The sequence below is a fragment of the Theropithecus gelada genome, chromosome 2 (genome assembly GCF_003255815.1).
Source record: "Theropithecus gelada isolate Dixy chromosome 2, Tgel_1.0, whole genome shotgun sequence".
Lineage (NCBI taxonomy): Eukaryota > Metazoa > Chordata > Mammalia > Primates > Cercopithecidae > Theropithecus > Theropithecus gelada.
This window is the reverse complement of record NC_037669.1, coordinates 183,393,652-183,412,990: the sequence shown is the minus strand read 5'-3', so window position 1 is coordinate 183,412,990 and position 19,339 is coordinate 183,393,652. Positions and strand designations below refer to the sequence as shown.

General features: G+C 47.1%; 1 protein-coding gene across 2 annotated transcripts in view; it reads right to left on the bottom strand.

Annotated features, from left to right (window-relative positions):
- Positions 1-17,773, bottom strand: part of ST6GAL1 (ST6 beta-galactoside alpha-2,6-sialyltransferase 1) — a 144,867-nt gene extending 127,094 nt beyond the window's left edge. For both annotated transcript variants that reach the window (XM_025375267.1, XM_025375266.1), the window contains exon 1: positions 17,292-17,773. The gene's annotated coding sequence lies outside the window, so the exon portion shown is untranslated. The remainder of the gene's footprint in view (positions 1-17,291) is intronic.
- Between the last annotated feature and the right edge of the window lie 1,566 nt (positions 17,774-19,339).

Below are 19,339 nucleotides of genomic sequence, written 5' to 3'. Positions count from 1 at the left end.
TTGATGAGTGTTGTCAGAAGCCCAATTTCTTTGAGGCCAGGGCCTTGCCTTGTCCTCCTCAGTACTTCTGGAGAATAAAGCTGGCCACCCAAGTCCCCTGACAACCCTATCCTTCCTGTCCCTCTTTCAGACCACTGGCCTCTACCAGACGTGGCAGGGCCTGCTGGTGCGGCAGCGCCAACATTCATTCCTGTAGCTTGGCACGTCTGGAAGAGCCTCCTCCACCCTCACCAAGCTGTTGACAGCCATCCCGACGCAACTCGGGCCCAGACATTCCCCAGGAAGGCAGGCAGGAGCGGTCTCCCTCTCAGCCAGGCAGGAGGAAAGCAGACACACTCCCTGCCTCCTCCCTCCCTCACTCTCCGCTGCCTTCACCGCAGCCTCCAGCCGGTTATCTGAGTCAGGGAAGCACAGTTTCTTGCCTGTTGACCAGGTGATTTGTTTGAACCCTGTAGGGGCTGCGCTCATGCCTGTGAAAGTTTTCACAGACCCCTGTGCGTGCTTTAACAGATGTACGCTCTCAGAAGAGCAAGGGGTGTGTCCACAATAACAAACCCTTCTGTGTGCCTCTTTCCAACTGTCTCATCCTTAGCGTCTATGATCTAATTTGAACATAAAAACTCATCTCAGGCTAGGCAGTGGCATAATTATTACCGCCTTTTATAGGTAAGGAAATTAGGGTTCTGATTAAGTAGCCTGGGGCCACACGGCCGCTGAATGGTGGAGCCTGGACCGTAACGTAGGCTCTTACATTTACTTAAAAATGTACCTACAAAATTTACATCTAAAACATGTTTTATTTTATAGGTAAATGTAAGTAATAATAAATACAAATCTAAACATAAATGTAAATGTATAAAATAGACTTATGTATCAAATATTTACCTACACAATTATTTTTACATTTTATGTTTCACAAAGGTGGCTGATTCCGGTCTCTGTGCACCACAAATCATAGCACAATAGAAAAACCACGGGCACGGCTGTGCAGGCAGCACAGAGAGCTCCAATCAGTTTCACCACCATGCGACTCTGGGCAGATAAACATCACTATGTTTTAACGCTCACCTTCTCTGTATCATCGTACTTTTCCCGCATCCCTTGCTGCTGAAGCAAGCACAGATCTCTCGCCCTTAACCTCAGTTCCCTCATGTGTACAGCAGAGATAATTGTACCTGTGTACCCAGAGTGAGGTATTTGCATAAATGACTCTCAAATCCCCCATGGTGTTCATCCATCTGTATCTCCCCTCCCACTCTTCACTCCCCGGGAACCAATATCTAATGGCGCCTTTCAGAATAGCTTCAGTGGTCTTATTTAAGTAAGACTAGTTCATTATTTTATAAAAAGTCAATCAATATGCGAAACTATGTAGAGCTAAAAATCACCCAAGAGCCCTCTATCCAGGAAAAAATAAATGAATTCATTTCATTCCTCACATCTCCATATTTGTATACGGATAGAAGTGTGGTGGATGGAAGAAAGGATGTGTGAAAGGATAGATGGGGATTGCTTTATACAATAGCTGCTTGGGGTCAGGAGCAGTGGCTCAGACCAGTAATCCCAACACTTTTGGAGGCTGAGGCGGGAGGATCACTTGAACGCAGGAGATCGAGTCTGCAGTGAGCCGTGATCGTGCCACTGCACTCCAGCCTGGGTGACAGAACGAGACACTGTCTCAAAGAATAATAATAATAAATGTTTTAAAGTAAAATAAAATAACTAATTTCATTATTCCATTTTATAAGGAAAAGGAACATTTTTTTTTTTTTTTTTTTGAAATGGAATCTCACTCTGTTGCCTAGGCTCGAGTGGTGTGATCTCAGCTCACTGCAACCTCCGCTTCCCGGGTTCAAGCCATTCTTCTGCCTCAGCTCCCCCAAGTAGCCAGGATTACAGGCGCCCACCACCATGCCCAGCTAATTTTTGTATTTTTAGTAGAGACGGAGTTTCACCATGTTGGTCAAGCTGGGCTCGAACTCCTGACCTCAGGTGATCCACCCGCCTTGGCCTCCCAAAATGCGGGGATTACAGGCATGAGCCACTGCGCCCGGCCAGAAAAGGTACACTTCTAATTAAAGTTAACACTTAACATCTCCTCACATCTCCCCTAACCCCCTATTTCTGGTATATTCTTTCTACTTCCTCACATTCTGTTCCTTAGCCCTCACCGCCCATCCCTGCCCGTGCTTAGCTTTGCTTCTCTATTTGAATGGATTAAGAGTTCACCAATTGACCTTTCACTATGCCTTCCTAAGTATGTTTGTTGATTAATCTTTTTCATCCTCAAGTGGGTTTCCTGAGAAGGCCTCGTCAGTGCTAGATTCCCTAAATTCTTGCATGTGTGAGGATGTCTGCCTGAGGTACTTGCAAAGTAATTTGAGTGTAAAATTCTTCAGTCCCATTGCCTTTGTCCCAGAACTCTACAACAATATTTTTTTTTTTCAAATACAGACAGGGTGTTGGTCTTTCACCTAGCCTGGAGCACAGTGGCACAATCACAGCTCACTGCAGCCTCGAGCTCATGGGCAAGGGATCCTCCCACATCAGTCTTCCAAGTAGCCAGGACTACAGGCACGCTCTCCCATACCTAGCTAATGATTTTCATTAGGGTTTCTATACGCTGCCCAAGCTGGTCTCAAAACTTCTGGCCTCAAGCGATCCTCAGGCTTCAGCCTCCCAAAGTGCTGGGATTTCAGGCATGAGCCACCTCACCTGGCCTCTACAATCCTGCTTAGTCACGTGTGAGACCAACATGACTTCCCTTAAAGCAGATACTAGTTGATCCCAATAACCAGGTTTTCCTTTCAGTAGTAGAAAGCTTCCCCCAAATCTGAGTTTTAAGAAGGCATATGGCCTCTCAGCTGGAGACTTTTTCCCACAGTTATTTACAGCCAGCTGTGTCTATCTATGTGACTAAGTCTTGGCCAATGGAATATGAGCAAAAGCAATGCGTGCCTCCGCAGACTCTCCAATTACCTCTCCAGTGACCCTTCTGAAGGGCCACCTTTGTATGATCTTTACATCTTTGATTTAAGTGCTTTATCTTTTTTCTCAGCGTAGGCTGGGATTTTCCTCAAGCCTTCCTTCTCTGTTAGCAATTTAATTTTCAACAGATTCTGTTATGTTTCCTGTTAACTTTTTCTGTAATGACATTGTTTTTATCCTCAATGTCTTCCTTGGCTCTGTAATTACCTTTTTTATTTCACTGTGTAGTTTCATCATCTTGTCTTTGGGATCTGATTAGTTTTCAATAATCTTGATTTTGCATGAATGAATTCCCATACTGCCTCTTCTACCCGAGAGCCAACTCCAACCCAGGAATTATCTTGGAGGATGGGGAGAATAGGGAAAAGAGGTCCCATTCACCATTAAGCGAGACAATAATTTTGCTCATATGTTATGCCCTCCACCTTCGCAACTCCTACTCATCCTTAAAGGGACAGCTCAAGGCCCATTAGCCCATGTTCCTCCAACCAACTGTGATTGTTCCTGTTCCAGTTCCCAAAGGGTTCCCCCAAGCTAAAGGATTCGCAGGCACTACCTGGGCTCACAAACGAACCTGGAGCTTTTGAGAAACAGGATGAATCTTCTCCCTCTTCACACATGGTTGGGCACATAAAGATTTTATTTGAAGATTTATGGATTAATGATTGGCTGGATAAAAAGGAAGGTAAACCCTAGAACCAAGCTACAGAAAAGCTGTCAACATCAGACCCACTGGTCCCAATTTAACAAAAAGGTGGATAACACCATGAGGCAGGTGGAAAGAAGAGGATTCGGCAAGGGATGTTGTCCTTGAAACATTAAGAGAGGGAACAATCATCTTAGCCAGCAAGCCAGACCTTCACAGCCTGCCTCTGCAGGCACTGAAGTGGAGGCTGAGACATGGGCTCCAGAGGCAAGCAGGCCTATGTTCAAGTCCACGCAACTGAACACACTCACAGGCTGACTTTGAGCAAGTCATGAATCTCCTTCAGCCTTTGTTTCCTCACCTATTAATTTGAGATAATAGGCCGGCATGGTGGCTCACACCTGTAATCCCAGCACTTTTGGAGGCTGAGGCGGGGGGATCATGAGGTCAGGAGTTTGAGACCAGCCTTACCAATATGGTGAAACTCCGTCTCTACTAAAAATACAAAAATTAGCCAGGCATGGTGGCGTGTACCTGTAATCCCAGCTACTCAGGAGGCTGAGACAGGAGAATGGCTTGAAGCCGGGAGGCAGAGCTTACAGTGAGCCGAGATCGCGCCACTGTACTCCAGCCTGGGCAACAGAGCAAGACTCCATCTCAAAAAAAAAAAAAATTTGAGATAATAATAGTGTATACAGTGTTATGAAAATTCCATTAAATAATGCATATAATGGTTCCAGCCTCAACTCCTGCCACTTCATGCCTCATGCATTTCTCTCCAGGAATATCAACCTGCTAGTGTTTCCCTGACACATACAATGAGCCGTTTCTCACCCTCAAATCTTTGCTCCTGCAGCCTTCCCCTGCCCCAGAAATGCTCATTTCCCCGAGGCTGAGAGCTCCTACCTTCTAAGACCAGCTTGTGTGTTGCCTCTTCCAGAAATCTTTCCCAAACTCACTGTATCTTCTTCCCATCATCTGTGCACACCCAAATCATCACATTTATCACACTATATTGTGATTAATATGTGCACATCCACCTTCAACTAAGCTCTGGAAGGAACAGACTATGGGGATTATTTGGGTCTATGTTCTAAAAATGAGCATCGCAGGCCTGGCACAGTGGCTCACGCCTGTGATCCCAGCACTTTGGGAGGCTGATGCGGGTAGATCACCTGAGATCAGCAGTTTGAGACCAGCCTGGCCAACACGGCGAAACCCCATCTCTACTAAAAATACCAAAATTAGTTGGGCGTAGTGTTGGGCCCCTGTAATCCCAGCTACTCGGGAGGCTGAGGCAGGAGAATCGCTTGAACCCAGGAGGTAGAGGTTGCAATGAGCTGAGATCATACCATTGCACTCTAGCCTGGGCAAAAGAGACTCTATCTTAAAAATAAATAAATTTTTTAAAATTTTAAAAATAAAAAAATAGAAATGAGCATTGTGGATGGCCTGCAGCAGGCACTCAATGTTTGTTGAGTGAAAGAACAAAGCAAGCACTATGAGAAAAGAGGAAGAGGGTGATATGGGTGATTTGTCTGCCACTAATCTCCAAGGCTCTGCTAGCTACACTGAATATGTGTGTACATATCTACAATGTGTGTTCTTGATGAAGGTATTCCCAATGCTGAGCATATAACAGACATTCAACAAATATTTTATGACCAAATTAATGTTGAATTATTGAATAAAGTCTACAAAAGAAGAAATTGCTTAAGAACCTTAAAGCACAACTACAAGATAAGCCGTTAACAGTGCTGATACTGAGTTCCATTTACAAGCTTAATTCAGGTAGCCAAGTAGTGGTACCTGTCAATCTACGGCCATGCTCACTAACAGTGTGCTTATTCCCAGTCTGAACTAGATAATGGGTACAGATAGATATCACCGCTTTAAAGGGCAAGGAAAAAATAAAACAAGTGCAAACCAGGCTTGACCCAAATAACTCTTATTAAAAAGAAAAAGGAGCAAAAGTATGCTGAATCTAAAAGGCATGCTAGTCACACATGACTAGCTCACGAGCTCTTTAATATGTTCTTAAGGAAATGAAAGAAAAACTCTGTAAGGAGAAATTATTCAGTGAAGCCCCCAGTGAACCAAAAGGACTAACCATGTCTCAGACTCAAAGGACTAGGAATTATTAGCAGTGGAAAAACCTGTACTACACCCAATCCCAGCCTCACCATTCAGCAGCAGTGAAACTTTGGATGAGTTTCTAGCCCTTTCTGAAGCTTAGTTTTCTTATTTGCAAAATGGAGCGAATGATACCGAGAGAGCAGATCTTGCTATGATGGTTGGATGAGGGAACACACATCATGCCTAATCAGGGCCAGGCACACAGCAAAAGCCCAGAAGATGGTAAATTTTGCCACGTTTCCTTCACCAGACTTGGCTAAGACTCAAGTCAAAACATTATTCTTCACTTGCAGGAAGGAAAGGGATCAGCCTTAAACATGATGGGTGCCCTCAATTCCAGCACAGAGGACCGTCAAGAGGTTGTAAAGGGTACAGCGTTCCTAAAATTAAAGCTGGAAGCTCAGCACTGTGCTGGGGAAGACTCCATCAACCAGGAGATGGATGCAGATTTACAAAGACTGCAATGAAAAAAATGTACAATCATCCTCCTGGGGCAGGTAGTTCTTTTCCAGTTGCCAGATTTCCTGGTCATCTCCTGACAGACCAGATTTCCTGGTCATTTCCTTGCCAGATTTCCTGGTCAAGTGTATGTCATATATCTATTCTGGTGGAAATAATTTATGAATACAAGGCCAAAGGGAGCTGAAGCCAAGGACAGAACAGGGAGAGGGTTGCCAAGATCCAAGGGAAACAAGGCTTAAGCCTCCTTTGGTGGCTTCCATCTTATTCCACCTTTTCAGAGCAGGTGAAAATTGCTTCATTACATTGTCTATAACTTGCTCCATCCCTTTAGTTCTAGTTTGCACCTTTCTGCTTCTTGCCCAATAGTCACAGACTCTCAAAGCTGGAGGGGGCCTATGTGGGCACTGACGTCAACCCCTCTGCGACGCAGAAGTCCTCTCATGGCAAACAAGTTAACTTGCAACTTTTGCTTGGATCACTTTATAACACGGCAGCGGCGCCCTTGTGACATAGCTTGTTCCATTGTTGGGTAGCTCCGTTAAGTCAGTTCTTATTTGTCTTCCTGCAACTCTTTCCCCTCCTCACCCACCCCCATCTTGCTTCTCCCCTCTGCAGCAGCCACTCAGTGTGCCTCTAATGAAGTGTGATTTCTTCCACATGAAAAGGATGCCTCTTATTTTTATCTCCTGCAGACTAGAAAGTCCTAGTTTCCACATTTATCCCACCTCCGATATGCTGTCCTAAGCCACTGTCTTCCGAGTAGCCAATTTCTGGGTTTGCATATTTTATCACTCTCTGGAGGGGACCCAGGGAAGCATAACACTCCAGGTAGGTTTGAACAACCAGACAAAGTACAATATAACTATCACAATTCCTCCTCCAGAGCCTGAGATCAAACACTCCTTTTCTTCACTTCTCTCTCCTCCCTATCACTGAAGTGCCAGTTCTCCCACGAGGTCCTGATCCTGACCCTGAGAACAGAAACAAACTTGGAAGGCCCAAGGATGGTGAGAGGGGGAGGGGAAGGTGATGACGCAGCTCAGTTTTTGCACTTGCAGCTGAGGACACCAAACCAGGCAGGCTACCTCCAAAAATAACCTTCCATGCAAGCAGCCTCTTGGTAGCTTCCTGAGAGCCCTTCCAATCCGCTTTCCACAATGCAGACCCCCGTGTTTCTGCGCCCACTCTCTCACCACCCTTTCCAGAACTTGATGGACCAGGTTCATTTGACCCACTGACATTTACAACTATCTTTCCGTAATGTTGGAGGTCTAAAAACACTTAGAAATATATTTTTATGGGAATACATAAATGTCCATCAACAGAAGATTGGTAAGGAAAACACATTCAAAATATAGAATGCAATGCAGCTATGAAAAAAAAAAAATAAACACTGTTATGGGAAGACCTCCAATACATACAGTAAAATGAAAAAGGCAAGTTTGTAAATGGGTTAGTATAATGTCAGGAATGTCCAATCTTTTGGCTTCCCTGGGCCACATTGGAAGAATCATCTTGGGCCACACATTAAATACACTAACACTAATGATAGCTGATGAGATTAAAGAAAAAAGAGAAATGCAAAAAAAACCTCATAATTTTTAAAGACAGTTTACGAATTTGTGTTGGGCCGCACTCAAGGCCATCCTGGGCTACACGCAGCCCCTACGCCATGGGTTGAACAAGTTTGATCGTAATCCATCTACTGAGTTTTAAAAACGTATTTGCATATAACCACAAATACCTATATAAATGTGTACAAAGGAGCTGGAAGGACAGACATCAAACTGCAAACCGTAGTCACTGCAAAGAGAAATGGAATGAGGGAGGAATGGCATAAGCTGAGGGGTTAACTTTTTACCCCGTTTCAATCTTCTAAAAAAAAATCATTTCATTTCATTTATTATTTATGTGAAGAAGCCTCCCAGTCTTACATGTATGTTTCATAATCTCAGAGCTGGAAGGCGCTGCACAGGGCTGAGCGTTGATTCTCGGAGGTGGCATACCCAGGGTGGCATGCATTTGTCCAAGGTCACATAGCTAGCCAGCAACAGCCAGAGACCACAAGTCACAGTCCAGGTCTTGAAATAATGGGTGTCCCAGAGGATTAAGGAGAGGACTTTGACTTGATTACTAAATCAGATCGACTTTCCGATTTTATTTGAGTCAAAAATTCCTACTTGGGTGTAACAGGAAGTTAGAGGAGACGAAGAATCATCAAAGTCAGAGGTGGAGAGGGGATCCTGCCTTCCCATAGAAGGGGTGTGAGAGGGCCTGCTACCAAGGACCGGGACCTTCTCTGGATCCCCTGCCCTCATCCATAAAGCAGAGGAAAGGCACTAACAGAGGGGACGGGAGATTTGCAAGCATGGGGCGTTGTGTGAGTCAGATGCTCATCTGAGCCACCACCACATCTTCGGCATGAGAGACCAGCAGCAACGCTCCCTGAATGCATTCTAGTGAGGCCGCAGGTGGCAGTCAGGGACCTCAGCTGCATCTGGAGACTGCCTCTCGGGAAGGGAAGGCTGGGCTCGAGTCTGATTTAGGTCCAACTCCTATTGAGCCACTTCAGCTGTCACATGGATTATCTCATTTAATACTCACAAAATGTTTACAAATATGCCCCAAGAAATTCAAAAGTCACTTTCTAAAAGCATACATCCATTAAGGGGTGGGGCCCTTATTTGAAATCAGGTTTCCTGACTCCGAATTCAGTGCTCCTTCCACCCTGTCTGTTCGGGATACAGGAAGGCCTCCTTACTTGGGCAGTAAAACTTAAGAAGTGCCCAGGTTGGAGGCTGGGCATGGTGGCTCATGCCTGTAATCCCAGCACTTTGGGAGGCCATGGCAGGAGGATCACTTGAGCCCGGGAGTTCAAGCCTGGGCAACACAGTGAGACACCCATCTCTACAAAAAATAAAAATAAAATTAACTGGGTGTGGTGGTGCATGCCTGTAGTCCCAGCTACTCGGGAGGCTGAGGCAGGAGGATTGCTTGTGCCTAGGAGGTCAGAGACTGCAGCGAGTCATGATCGTCCCACCGCACTCCAGCCCGGGTGACAGTGCGAGACCCTGTCTCAAAACAAAACAAAAAAAACAGTTCCTCGGTTTACTTTCTGTCTCTCTCCTAACTCCCAATCCCCACTACACACACATACACACACACAGTCCCATGACTGCGACAGCAGAGACAGGTTCCTAGCCAACACAACTCAGTGCCTCAAACACGCATCATGTGACATGTGACTGAAATAGCTATGGCTGGGCTGATAAGCTGTCTGGGATGCACTTGCATGTAATCTGGGGTTGATGATGGGGTTACAGATCAGCCTCAAGTTTCAGTCAGAGTTGAAGCCAAGTGATATATAGGGTTCCTTACACTCTTCTCTGTACTTTTGTATGTTTGAAATTTTCCATAATAAAAAAGACTTTTTTTTTTTTTTGACCTATCATGTGAGTGATCATTTGTCTCTCAACTTGTCACTTGGTGGGGGTTTCCATTTTAATTAACTTTCTGCTTCCCTCAGCACAGAAAGCCAAACAATAGCCTGCCGTCATGGTAAGAAAAAATACCAGGAGCAAAAGTGTGCGGCTTGTGAAAACCTCAGTTATAACAATAACAGCTATTACTTAACTGAGTGCTTCCTGTATACCTGGCACTGCACTGAGCCTTTTACCTATGATTTTATCTAATGCTCATAATTGCCTATAAGATAAGGTCTGCTATCCCCATTTTACAGAGAAGGAAATGGAAGCTTAGTAAGCTTAAGTAGCTTGCCCAAATCTACATAGGTGGTACATAGTGGGCAAGAATGCAAATCCCAAATTCATTGTGCTGTTAGTTTTTCCCATTCCCACAATATATATTTAGCTACTTGAAGACTTTATAGGTAATTGAACTAAATCCATGAAGTTTTAAAACTGGTCATACCCTTTAAAGTATAACCCAGTAATCTCAACTTTAGGACTATCCGATGGGAATCATCTGGAAAATGAACAGAGATTTCTTCATAAATATTTTATTTTATTTCATTTCATTTCATTTTGAGACAGAGTCGTGCTCTGTCACCCAGTCTGGAGTGCAGTGGTGAGATCTCAGCTCACTGCAACCTCTGCCTACCGGGTTCTAGCAATTCTCCTGCCTCAGCCTCCCGAGTAGCTGGGATTATAGGCACCCGCCACCATGCCTGGCTGTTTTTTGTATTTTTAGTGGAGACAGGATTTCATCATGTTGGCCAGACTGGTCTCGAACTCCTGACCTCAGGTGATCTGCCTGTCTCAGCTTCCCAAAGTGCTGGGATTACGGAAGTGAGCCACCACACCCGGCTCTTCACAGATATTTTAATCACGGTGTCAATTACAGTAAGAGAAAGTTCGATGTGGTTGGCTGTCTAATGTGGCCTCACGCAGGAAGCCTTTCCCACTGCTCCAGTCATTGGTGACCCCCTCCTCACGGTCGCCGGCATCCTGCACTAATCTCTTGTTACCCCTGCCTCCTCCTTTGAACTACGAGCTTCTAAAAAACTAAGCTCTTCTTATTTATCTTTGGTTTAGAGTGGGCACTCAGATATGTGGTGAATAAATTAATAAGTGACACTGCAGTTGCTCATTTGACACGTACAGACACGAAGACTGGAGTATTAAAGTTAAGTTTTTGAAGGTCACAAGGGCAGACTAGAACTCAAGGCCACGTGCAGGCCTCTTCTCTCCCCACTGTAATACCAGTACCTGTAGACCTCCAAAGAACCCATGGGTGATGGCTGAACACTTGAGACAACGGTGGGAAAGGCAGAGGCAGTTGGAGGCTCCTGAAATTTTACAGGCCCTCACTGAAATGATGAGATCCCAGGGGTCCACACGACCTTGGAGAAGCTGAACAGCTGATATGGGTGATGAATGAAAGGGTACAGCTTTAATGCAATGTTAACCATGAAATGTATATATGGGAAAGTTAAGCAAGGAGGCAAGAGACATAACTGCACATACAGTATGTTTGCAACCATTTATAAAAAATAAATCCATTTAAAAAAAAAAAAGAAGGAAAATTGCCAGCTGTTAAGAGGGGTTGGCTTTGGATAGCGGAATTTTTTTCTGTTTCTCTATGCTTTTTTGTACAGAACTTTCCAAATTATCCTCAACAGGCAAGCTTTTTTTTTTTTTTTTTGAGACAGAGTCTTGCTCTGTTACCCAGGCTGGAGTGTAGTGGTGCAATCTTGGCTCACTACAACCTCCGCCTCCCGGGTTCAAACGATTCTCCTGCCTCAGCCTCCAAAATAGCTGAGATTACAGGTACCCACCCACCATGCCTGGCTGATTTTTGTGTTTTTAGTAGAAATGGGGTTTCATCACCACATTGGCCAAGCTGGTCTTGAACTCCTGATCTCAGGTGATCCAGCTGCCTCGGCCTCCCAAAGTGCTGAAATCACAGGCATGAGCCACTGTGCCTCGCCCCTAGCTTTATTTTTATAATCAGAATAAATAAAAATTAAATCACTACATTGATTCTGAAGGCTAACCTGACCTTTCCAGTATAATAATGATTGAGAAAATCATCTCAGTATTTTAATATGGTGACACTGCACTGCTCAATGTTACTGTTACATATAAGTCTATCAAAAATACATCTATAGGAGTCAGAATGCCATCGTATAGCTTTCTGCAGACAAGCAAGAAAAAATTCATTGGCCTCTAATTCAGTTCTTACAGAATAAATGACTGATACTACATCGGAGCAACTAACTCCCTGTCCAAATTCTCAGGAATCTAATGGTCCAGAACAATTACTGTGAATTTCATTAATGAATTATTCCTGTATTTTTTTAATGCAACCATGTCCTCATATTTCCAGAGGGCCAGATTTTCTCTGAAGCCTTCCCTCTTCTACTCTGTCATTTACCACCTGCTCTTGCCTTTATTCATGAAGAGAAGGGGACCCCAGAGGTCAATACTGAGATAAATTAGATCAATTTTCTCTGGGCTCCTGAGGGCAATTTCTAAGGGAGAGCCAAAAGTGTTTTAAGTGAGGGTGGTGGAGCTAGGCTGGGCTTTCCTCGGGCAAAGAATGGGTCTCCATGCTCTTTGTAATCTCAGGTTAAGCACAAGACCCCCTCTACCCCCAGCACCTGTTTGTCAGTAAACACAGAACACATAAATAGAATGACTCGAGATTTTACTCACTTACGTGTGAAGGTTCTGATTTTAATTTTTTTTTTTTTTTTTTTTTACTAGTTCTAGTCACCTTAGAGTCACACAAACTTCACAACTACTCAAAGCCTCCCTTGACAGCTTGGCAGGCCTTGCTTTACACCTCTTTGTGAAAGATGAGGTTTTTCTAATCTGAGCCCACGAGCTTACCCTATGGGGTCATTCTCCCACTAACATTCTCTACCACTTTAAAAGCTGGTCTCACACCAGTCAGAAGGGATATTATCAGAAAGTCAAAAAGTAACAGATGCTGGCAAGGTTGCAGAGAAAAGGTAATGCTGATACACTGTTGGTGGGAGTGTAAATTAGTTCAACCATTGTAGAAAGCAGTGTGGGGATTCCTCAGAAAACTAAAAATAGAACTGCCATTGACCCAGCAATCCCATTACTGAGTAAATACCCAAATGAATATAAATTGTTCTACCATAAAGACACATGCACACATATGTTCGCTGCAGCACTATTCACAATAGCAAAGACCTAAATGCCCATCAACAGTAGACTAGATAAAGAAAATGTGGTGCACATGTACCATGGAATACTATGCAGCCATAAAAAAGAATGAGATCATATCCTCTGCAGGAACACGGATGGAGTTGGAGGTCATTATCTTTAGCCAACTAACGCAGAAGCAGAAAACCAAATACCACATGTTCTCACTTATAAGTAGGAGCGAAATAATGAGAACACACCGACACAAAGAGGGGAACAACAGACACTAGGGCCTTCTTGAAGGGTGGAGGGTGGAAGGAGGAAAGGGAGCAGGGAAAATAATTACTGGGTACAAGTTTTAGTACCTGAGTGACTAAATACTCTGTACACCAAAACCCCATGACACAAGTTTACCTGTATAACAAACCTGCACATGTACCCCTGAACCCAAAATAAAAGTTTAAAAAAAAAATTTTTTTTTGAAAGCTGGTAAGCACTCAAGCCTGCCAAGAGGTCTGACCAGTCGTAAGAATGTGTCATGTGACTTAATGCCCTCAACAACCCCAGGAGATTCATACACCTTACTCCCGTCACTTTACACAACGCAGAAGCAGCCTGCTGGTGTTCTGTTGTTGTTTTGTTTTGTTTCCTTTTCTGTTTTTGAGACAGGGTCTCGCTCTGTCGCCCAGGCTGGAGTGCAGTGGCGAGATCTCAGCTCACTGCAACCTCCACCTCCCAAGCTCCAGCGATTCTCCTGTCTCAGCCTCCCAAGTAGCTGGGACCACAGGAGCGCGCCACCATGCCTGGCTGATTTTGTTCTTTTATTTTTTGTAGAGATGGCGGTGGGGGAGGTGGTCTCACTGTTGCTCAGGCTGATCTCAAACTCCTGAGCTCAAGGAATCCGAACTCTTCCCTCCTCGGCCTCCTGAAGTGCTGGGATTACTGGAGTAAGCCACCGTGCCCGGCCCAGCCTGCTGGTCTTAAAGTAATACTGGAGACAGGAAGATGACCCCAAACCCCTCCTATGGCTCTAAAGCCTGAGCATCTTCCGCTCCGCTGGAACAGCCTGTGCAGAGACTGGGCAAGGAGGGCTCTCACTGTACAAAGAAGGAAACTGGAGCCCAAGAGGTTAAGCAGCATGAACAGCTAAGTGGCGCCTCTCTCTTCTGTCTTCTCACTGCCTCTTGCCTTATGATTTCACACAAAGCAGTCCCTAAATGGGGAAGCACAAGACAGAGAAACATGGAAAAACCCAGCACAAGAGTAAAGTGAACCATTTAGCAAACACTAAAGAAAGCTGATCCCCAGAGATAACTGCAATATTCAGCATACCTACCACTGGGATCCCTGGCTTTGCGTAATAACCAAACCTATTTTAATCCATAAGGAGTTGGTTCTCTGACTTAAAGGGTGTTGTTATAACAACCATAACTTTGGTTTTTCTGTGGAGTACCAACAACAACTGATTTGATGCAACAATTTCCCTTTTATACAAAAAGGGGCACTAAAAGTAGACCGTGCACTGTTGTGTATCATTGGGCAAATAATTTCTCTTCTCTAGGCCTCAGTTTTCCCATCGGGAAAGTAAAAGGGTCCAGTCAGATTATTTCTGAAGTTCCTTACAGGGTCAGCGTCCTGGTGAGAAAACTTTACGGCACGGCCAAGTGGAATTGACGTAGGATTTTTCTTCTTGGTCCTCCGGCCAGCAACGCCCCACCTGTGCTTCCCTGAGCCATGCCAGTGTGTCCCAGCTCACTGTATGATAGCTTGTACCCGCATTCAGTGGTTCTAAGCTCTTGCACCACACCAAAGAATAATGAGGGTACACTGCACATTGAAGGGAGAGGAAAGCAGAGAAGAATTTTACTGAGTGATGAAAACAGCTTTCAGCAGAGAGGAGACGCGGGGTTGGTCCCCTACCTGAAGACGGAAAAGCTCCCCAGTGTGGCTGGGTCAAGGGACTTTTATGGACTCAGAATGGGGAATGCATGCTGACCGGGTTTGTGAGTATGCAAAAAAGATTAAAGCAAAGACATCACTCAAAGGTGGGCACGGCAGTGTAGAAAGCCAATTAGGAAAGGGTAGGTATATGTAAAATAGGTGAAAAGTAGGGATCAATTAGGGGAAAGCATGTCAAACAGAAGTTCACACTCTGGTCTGAGGATTTAACTTGGAGCTTGGCTTTCAGGCTTTAAACTGTCTTTGGCCTGGAGGTGGGGGTTTCACGGGGTACCCCCCGCCCCTATCTGCCTAGGCATTTGGTGCCTCCTGATGCTACCAGAATCATCATGACACCCTGGGAACTCTAAGGAAAAGAAACAAGTGTAACTAGGAGATAACAGGGACAGTGCAAAACAACATGTTAACTCTGGGGAAATCCGGCTTCTCCGTGTTGTTTTGGTTTTCCTACTTCTCTGCCAAATACAAAAATAAGCAGCTACTTCCATGGGACTCTCATTAAAAAAAAAAAGTAACTTTAATAAAATCAATGGAAACAATGCTCTCACAAGTGACTCAGGAGTAGCTTTCTAAGAGACACTTTCTCCCCGTGCGGCTGATGTCAACAGCCCATGCTTTTGCCCAAACAAAGGCCTCCTGGCACAAGGATGAGAGGCAAAACATCGGAGTCTCCGTAGCTGGCCTTATTCCAATGTGAGGGGAAGGGGCAGCCAGGAGAGAAAAATAACTAAGCTTTTGAAAGGCTAGAAGGAGAGTAAGGAACGACTAAATCTATTTTTTTCTCAACAGAATAAAGAACTCTTGAAAGGGATAATGGAAGGGTGCAGCTTTCGATTTGAATTACTCTTTGTTTAACCCTATTCTGCCTAAGGCCACTGCCTTTTAAGCCAACCACAGAATCCCGGTTTTGCCTTTAGTTGCCGGCAGGGCGATGCAGTGGGAGTTGGGAGACCCACACTCAGTGTTCTCTCTGTGGCCCGTTTCACCCGGTTTAAACTTGGACAAGTGGCTGAACTCCCCGGCCTCAGCTTCCTGCCTGTAAAATAAGAAGGCTCCCTAGATGCTCTCTAGACCCTTTCAGTAACAGTGCAATAGGACTGGAGGCTCTCCAGGTCCCCCCGCCCCGGGAACAGGTTAATCTTCAGCCACACTAGCCAAGGTGAGGCAGCAGGCACACACTGGGGTGGCGGCGCCTCCATTCCTGCTCACACTGCACGCCCACAACCTGCACCAACACCATCATCTCAGAGACCAATTCACCCCGAAACCATCTCCCTGCGGCAGATCGTGTCTGATTAACATCTGCAAAGCTGAGCTGAGCATATGTAAGTAAAGAAAAAGCAAAACAAACAAGAGTTCTCTCTTTCCGGGTCTCGGAATTTCTTTCAAATAAACTCAGAACTGAAAATTGTTTGTCCCCAGCTAGAACATGAGGTCTCGGCTGGCCTTGCTTGCGAAAATGCATAACAAGCCAAAAGGAGCTAGTGACATCTGGGGTGTCTGGGCAGACGGACACGGGCCTCAGAGGTAAAGCACAAGACCGCACTGGGCGACGCGTACATTGACCATTCTTCCCGAAGGCTGAGGAGGCGCCCAAAATATCCCCCACAGACGCAATCGCCAGAGTGCCGGAACAATAGTGCGCCCAGCACTATGGTTTTTTTTTGAGGGGCACCCTTAGACCCTTAACCCAACCCACATCTCTAAGAGCCCTCCAGGAGGTGAAGGTGAGGGGTGGCCCACTTCACCCAAACGAATGCGCCACGGCCGGGGACCGACTCTCAGCCTGGAGTAACGTTTTTGTAGCTGCTTTCTTGTTTTGATTTCCCTTTTAAGTCTGGCAGTTTAGTCTGATGCCCAAGCGGTACCTTTTAAATGTCTCTCTCGCCCTCCTCCAGCAAGTGGCGCCTCTAGAGCCACTCCCTCCCCCTAGGCTGAGACAATGGCCCGGCACCGTAGGGCAGCCCCTAAGGGTTTGCGGTGCGTCCAGATCTCTGGGCAGGGCGCACGTGCGTTTGTTATGGTGCCTGTGCCCCCTCCGCTGCCGCGGGCCCCAATTTGTCGATCCGTAAACCCAGAAGGCAGGATTTGAAGGAACCCGGACTCTGCGAGGCGCACCGCCCCTCCCCACGCCCCCCCACCCCCCCAGCCAAACACTGACGGTGCGGTGGAGAAATCGGTGTTCCCCGGGGCTGCGCGCACGTGGGTTTGTTGTGGATCCGCAGGCTCGCGGAGCCACAGAGAAACCTGGGTGGCCCTTTGGCCCGGACAAATATACACACACCCCCAGCCAAAAGGCGGCCAGCCCCGGAGCCAAGGCAACTGAGGCGGCGCTGGAGAGAGATTCCCTGCGCCCTAGGCGCGCCACGGGCCCCGCGGCTCCGCTCTCCTCCCGCGCCCCTTTGCATCACACTCCTCCCGGGAGAGCCCGGGCCGCGCCGCCGCCCACCGCACCCCCTACTCACTCGCTGCACTCTCGGCCGCGGAGGCTGCGGTTGCTCAGCCCGCTCAGTGGCGGCCGCCCGCTCCGCGCCCACGCCGGTCGGTACCGGCTCCCTTTGTTAGCGCCGGGCAGTGCCCCAGGCGTCTTCCCCAGCCCGGCCCTGCCCAGGACTCCCCTCCCCCAGGTGACTCCAGAAACCGCGCTCGGCAAGGGCAGGAGCGCCCGGGAGCTGGGAACCCCACGAGGGAGTCTCGGAGGAGGGGTCCGCTGGGGAGGAACGGGGGACAGAAGACGCAGACTGGAAGGGACGGGAGAAGGAAGGAAGAGCGCGGCGGAGGGGCGGGAAGGAAGCGAGTCGCCTCCGTATGCAAATAGAGTTGCGAAGACTGGGTCGGTCTCCGCCCCCACTCCACCTCTCGCCACTGGCCACACCGCGCACCAAACCGGCCTGGAGGTCGCTAGCGAGCGGGCTTGGGGTTAAAGATTCCTGATGAAGGCACCGGGTGATGCCACAATCCTGCCTGCCCTCAAGGAGGGTGGATCGAGGACCAAGTGGGAGGGGCTACGCGGCTGCGCAAAGACCCCTAAATGCCTCTTGCCCGCTTGGCCGCGAGGGGTGAATTTAGCAGTGTCGGGCTTTTGGTCCTAATATGCGGGCACTATACACCCGGTCTCTGCTACCGGCTGACTGCGAGACCCTGAGGAAGTCACTTAACCTCTCTGAAGACTGGTATTCCTCTTATCTAGAATAGGAAAGAACAAAATCTTTCACTGCGTTTGGCATTAACCTGCCAACACTGGGGCATGGCTCTTACTAGGCGCTCTCAAATGGCAAATACAGAGGGAGAAGAGCGCCCTCGAACCCCTGCACCCAGAGGCTTCCACCCCAAGCTGCAAGCTGAAAGACCGAAGCCTCAGCCTGGATGGTGAAGGGAGCGTGGTTCTTTTTTTTTTTTTTTTGAGACGGAGTCTCGCTCTGTCACCCAGGCTGGAGTGCAGTGGCCGGATCTCAGCTCACTGCAAGCTCCGCCTCCCAGGTTTACGCCATTCTCCGGCCTCAGCCTCCCGAGTAGCTGGGACTACAGGCGCCCGCCACCTCGCCCGGCTGGTTTTTTTTTTTGTATTTCTTAATAGAGACGGGGTTTCACCGTGTTAGCCAGGATGGTCTCGATCTCCTGACCTCGTGATCCGCCCGTCTCGGCCTCCCAAAGTGCTGGGATTACAGGCTTGAGCCACCGCGCCCGGCCGGGAGCGTGGTTCTTTCTTTTCACCCGGACGACGGTGGAGCTGCTGGGGAAGGAAAGAGGATTAACCAAGCTGCGTACTGACCATCCCCGATAGCCCCACGGCGATTTCCCTAAGACAGAAAAACTGCCCAACAGAAGGGCGGGAGGGGCCTTTAAGGCCTCGACTCCAGCCTTCCATAGCCGAAAGAGAGGATGTGACTACCAGAGGCAATAGTCATATCCCAGTTGTCTACTGAATGCACTCTAGGCACCAGGCTGTGTGCTGGGTGGGAAGGGGGAAAGGAAGGAGGTACTGAAATGTTTGGGGGTCCTCTGGGAACACAAAGTCCAGTGCACACTTAAAGTGCCTGAAGCCCAGGCCCAAAGTTCTGTCTCCAAATGAGGTGCCTACTCCCCATCACCAACCTTGGAAAGGGAAGTTATATCCGCACCCCGTCCCCAGCACCCTTCTTCCAAACACTGCTTCCTCCCTGTCCTGACCCTGGCTCCCTTCTGCTGATGCTGTCATTCCCTTCCCTACTGCCCCTGAGACATTTTTGCTCGGTACAAAGAGCTCCAATTGAAGAGAGTGCCAGCCAGAGTGAATTCAAATCTTTATAACCAACTAGCTGTGCCTTCTTGGGTGAGTTCCACATCCTGTGAGCCTCCCTTTCCTCTTCTGCAAAATGGAGATATTAAGGAAAGCATTGTTTTCAGGATTATGTGAAATGACCTATGTGAAACACTTAGCTTAGTGTTCGGCATATAGAAGGTGCTCCTAACAGTAAAATGTATGTATGAGTGAATGAATAGAAGCAGACAAGTTCAGAAGACTATTTCTGGA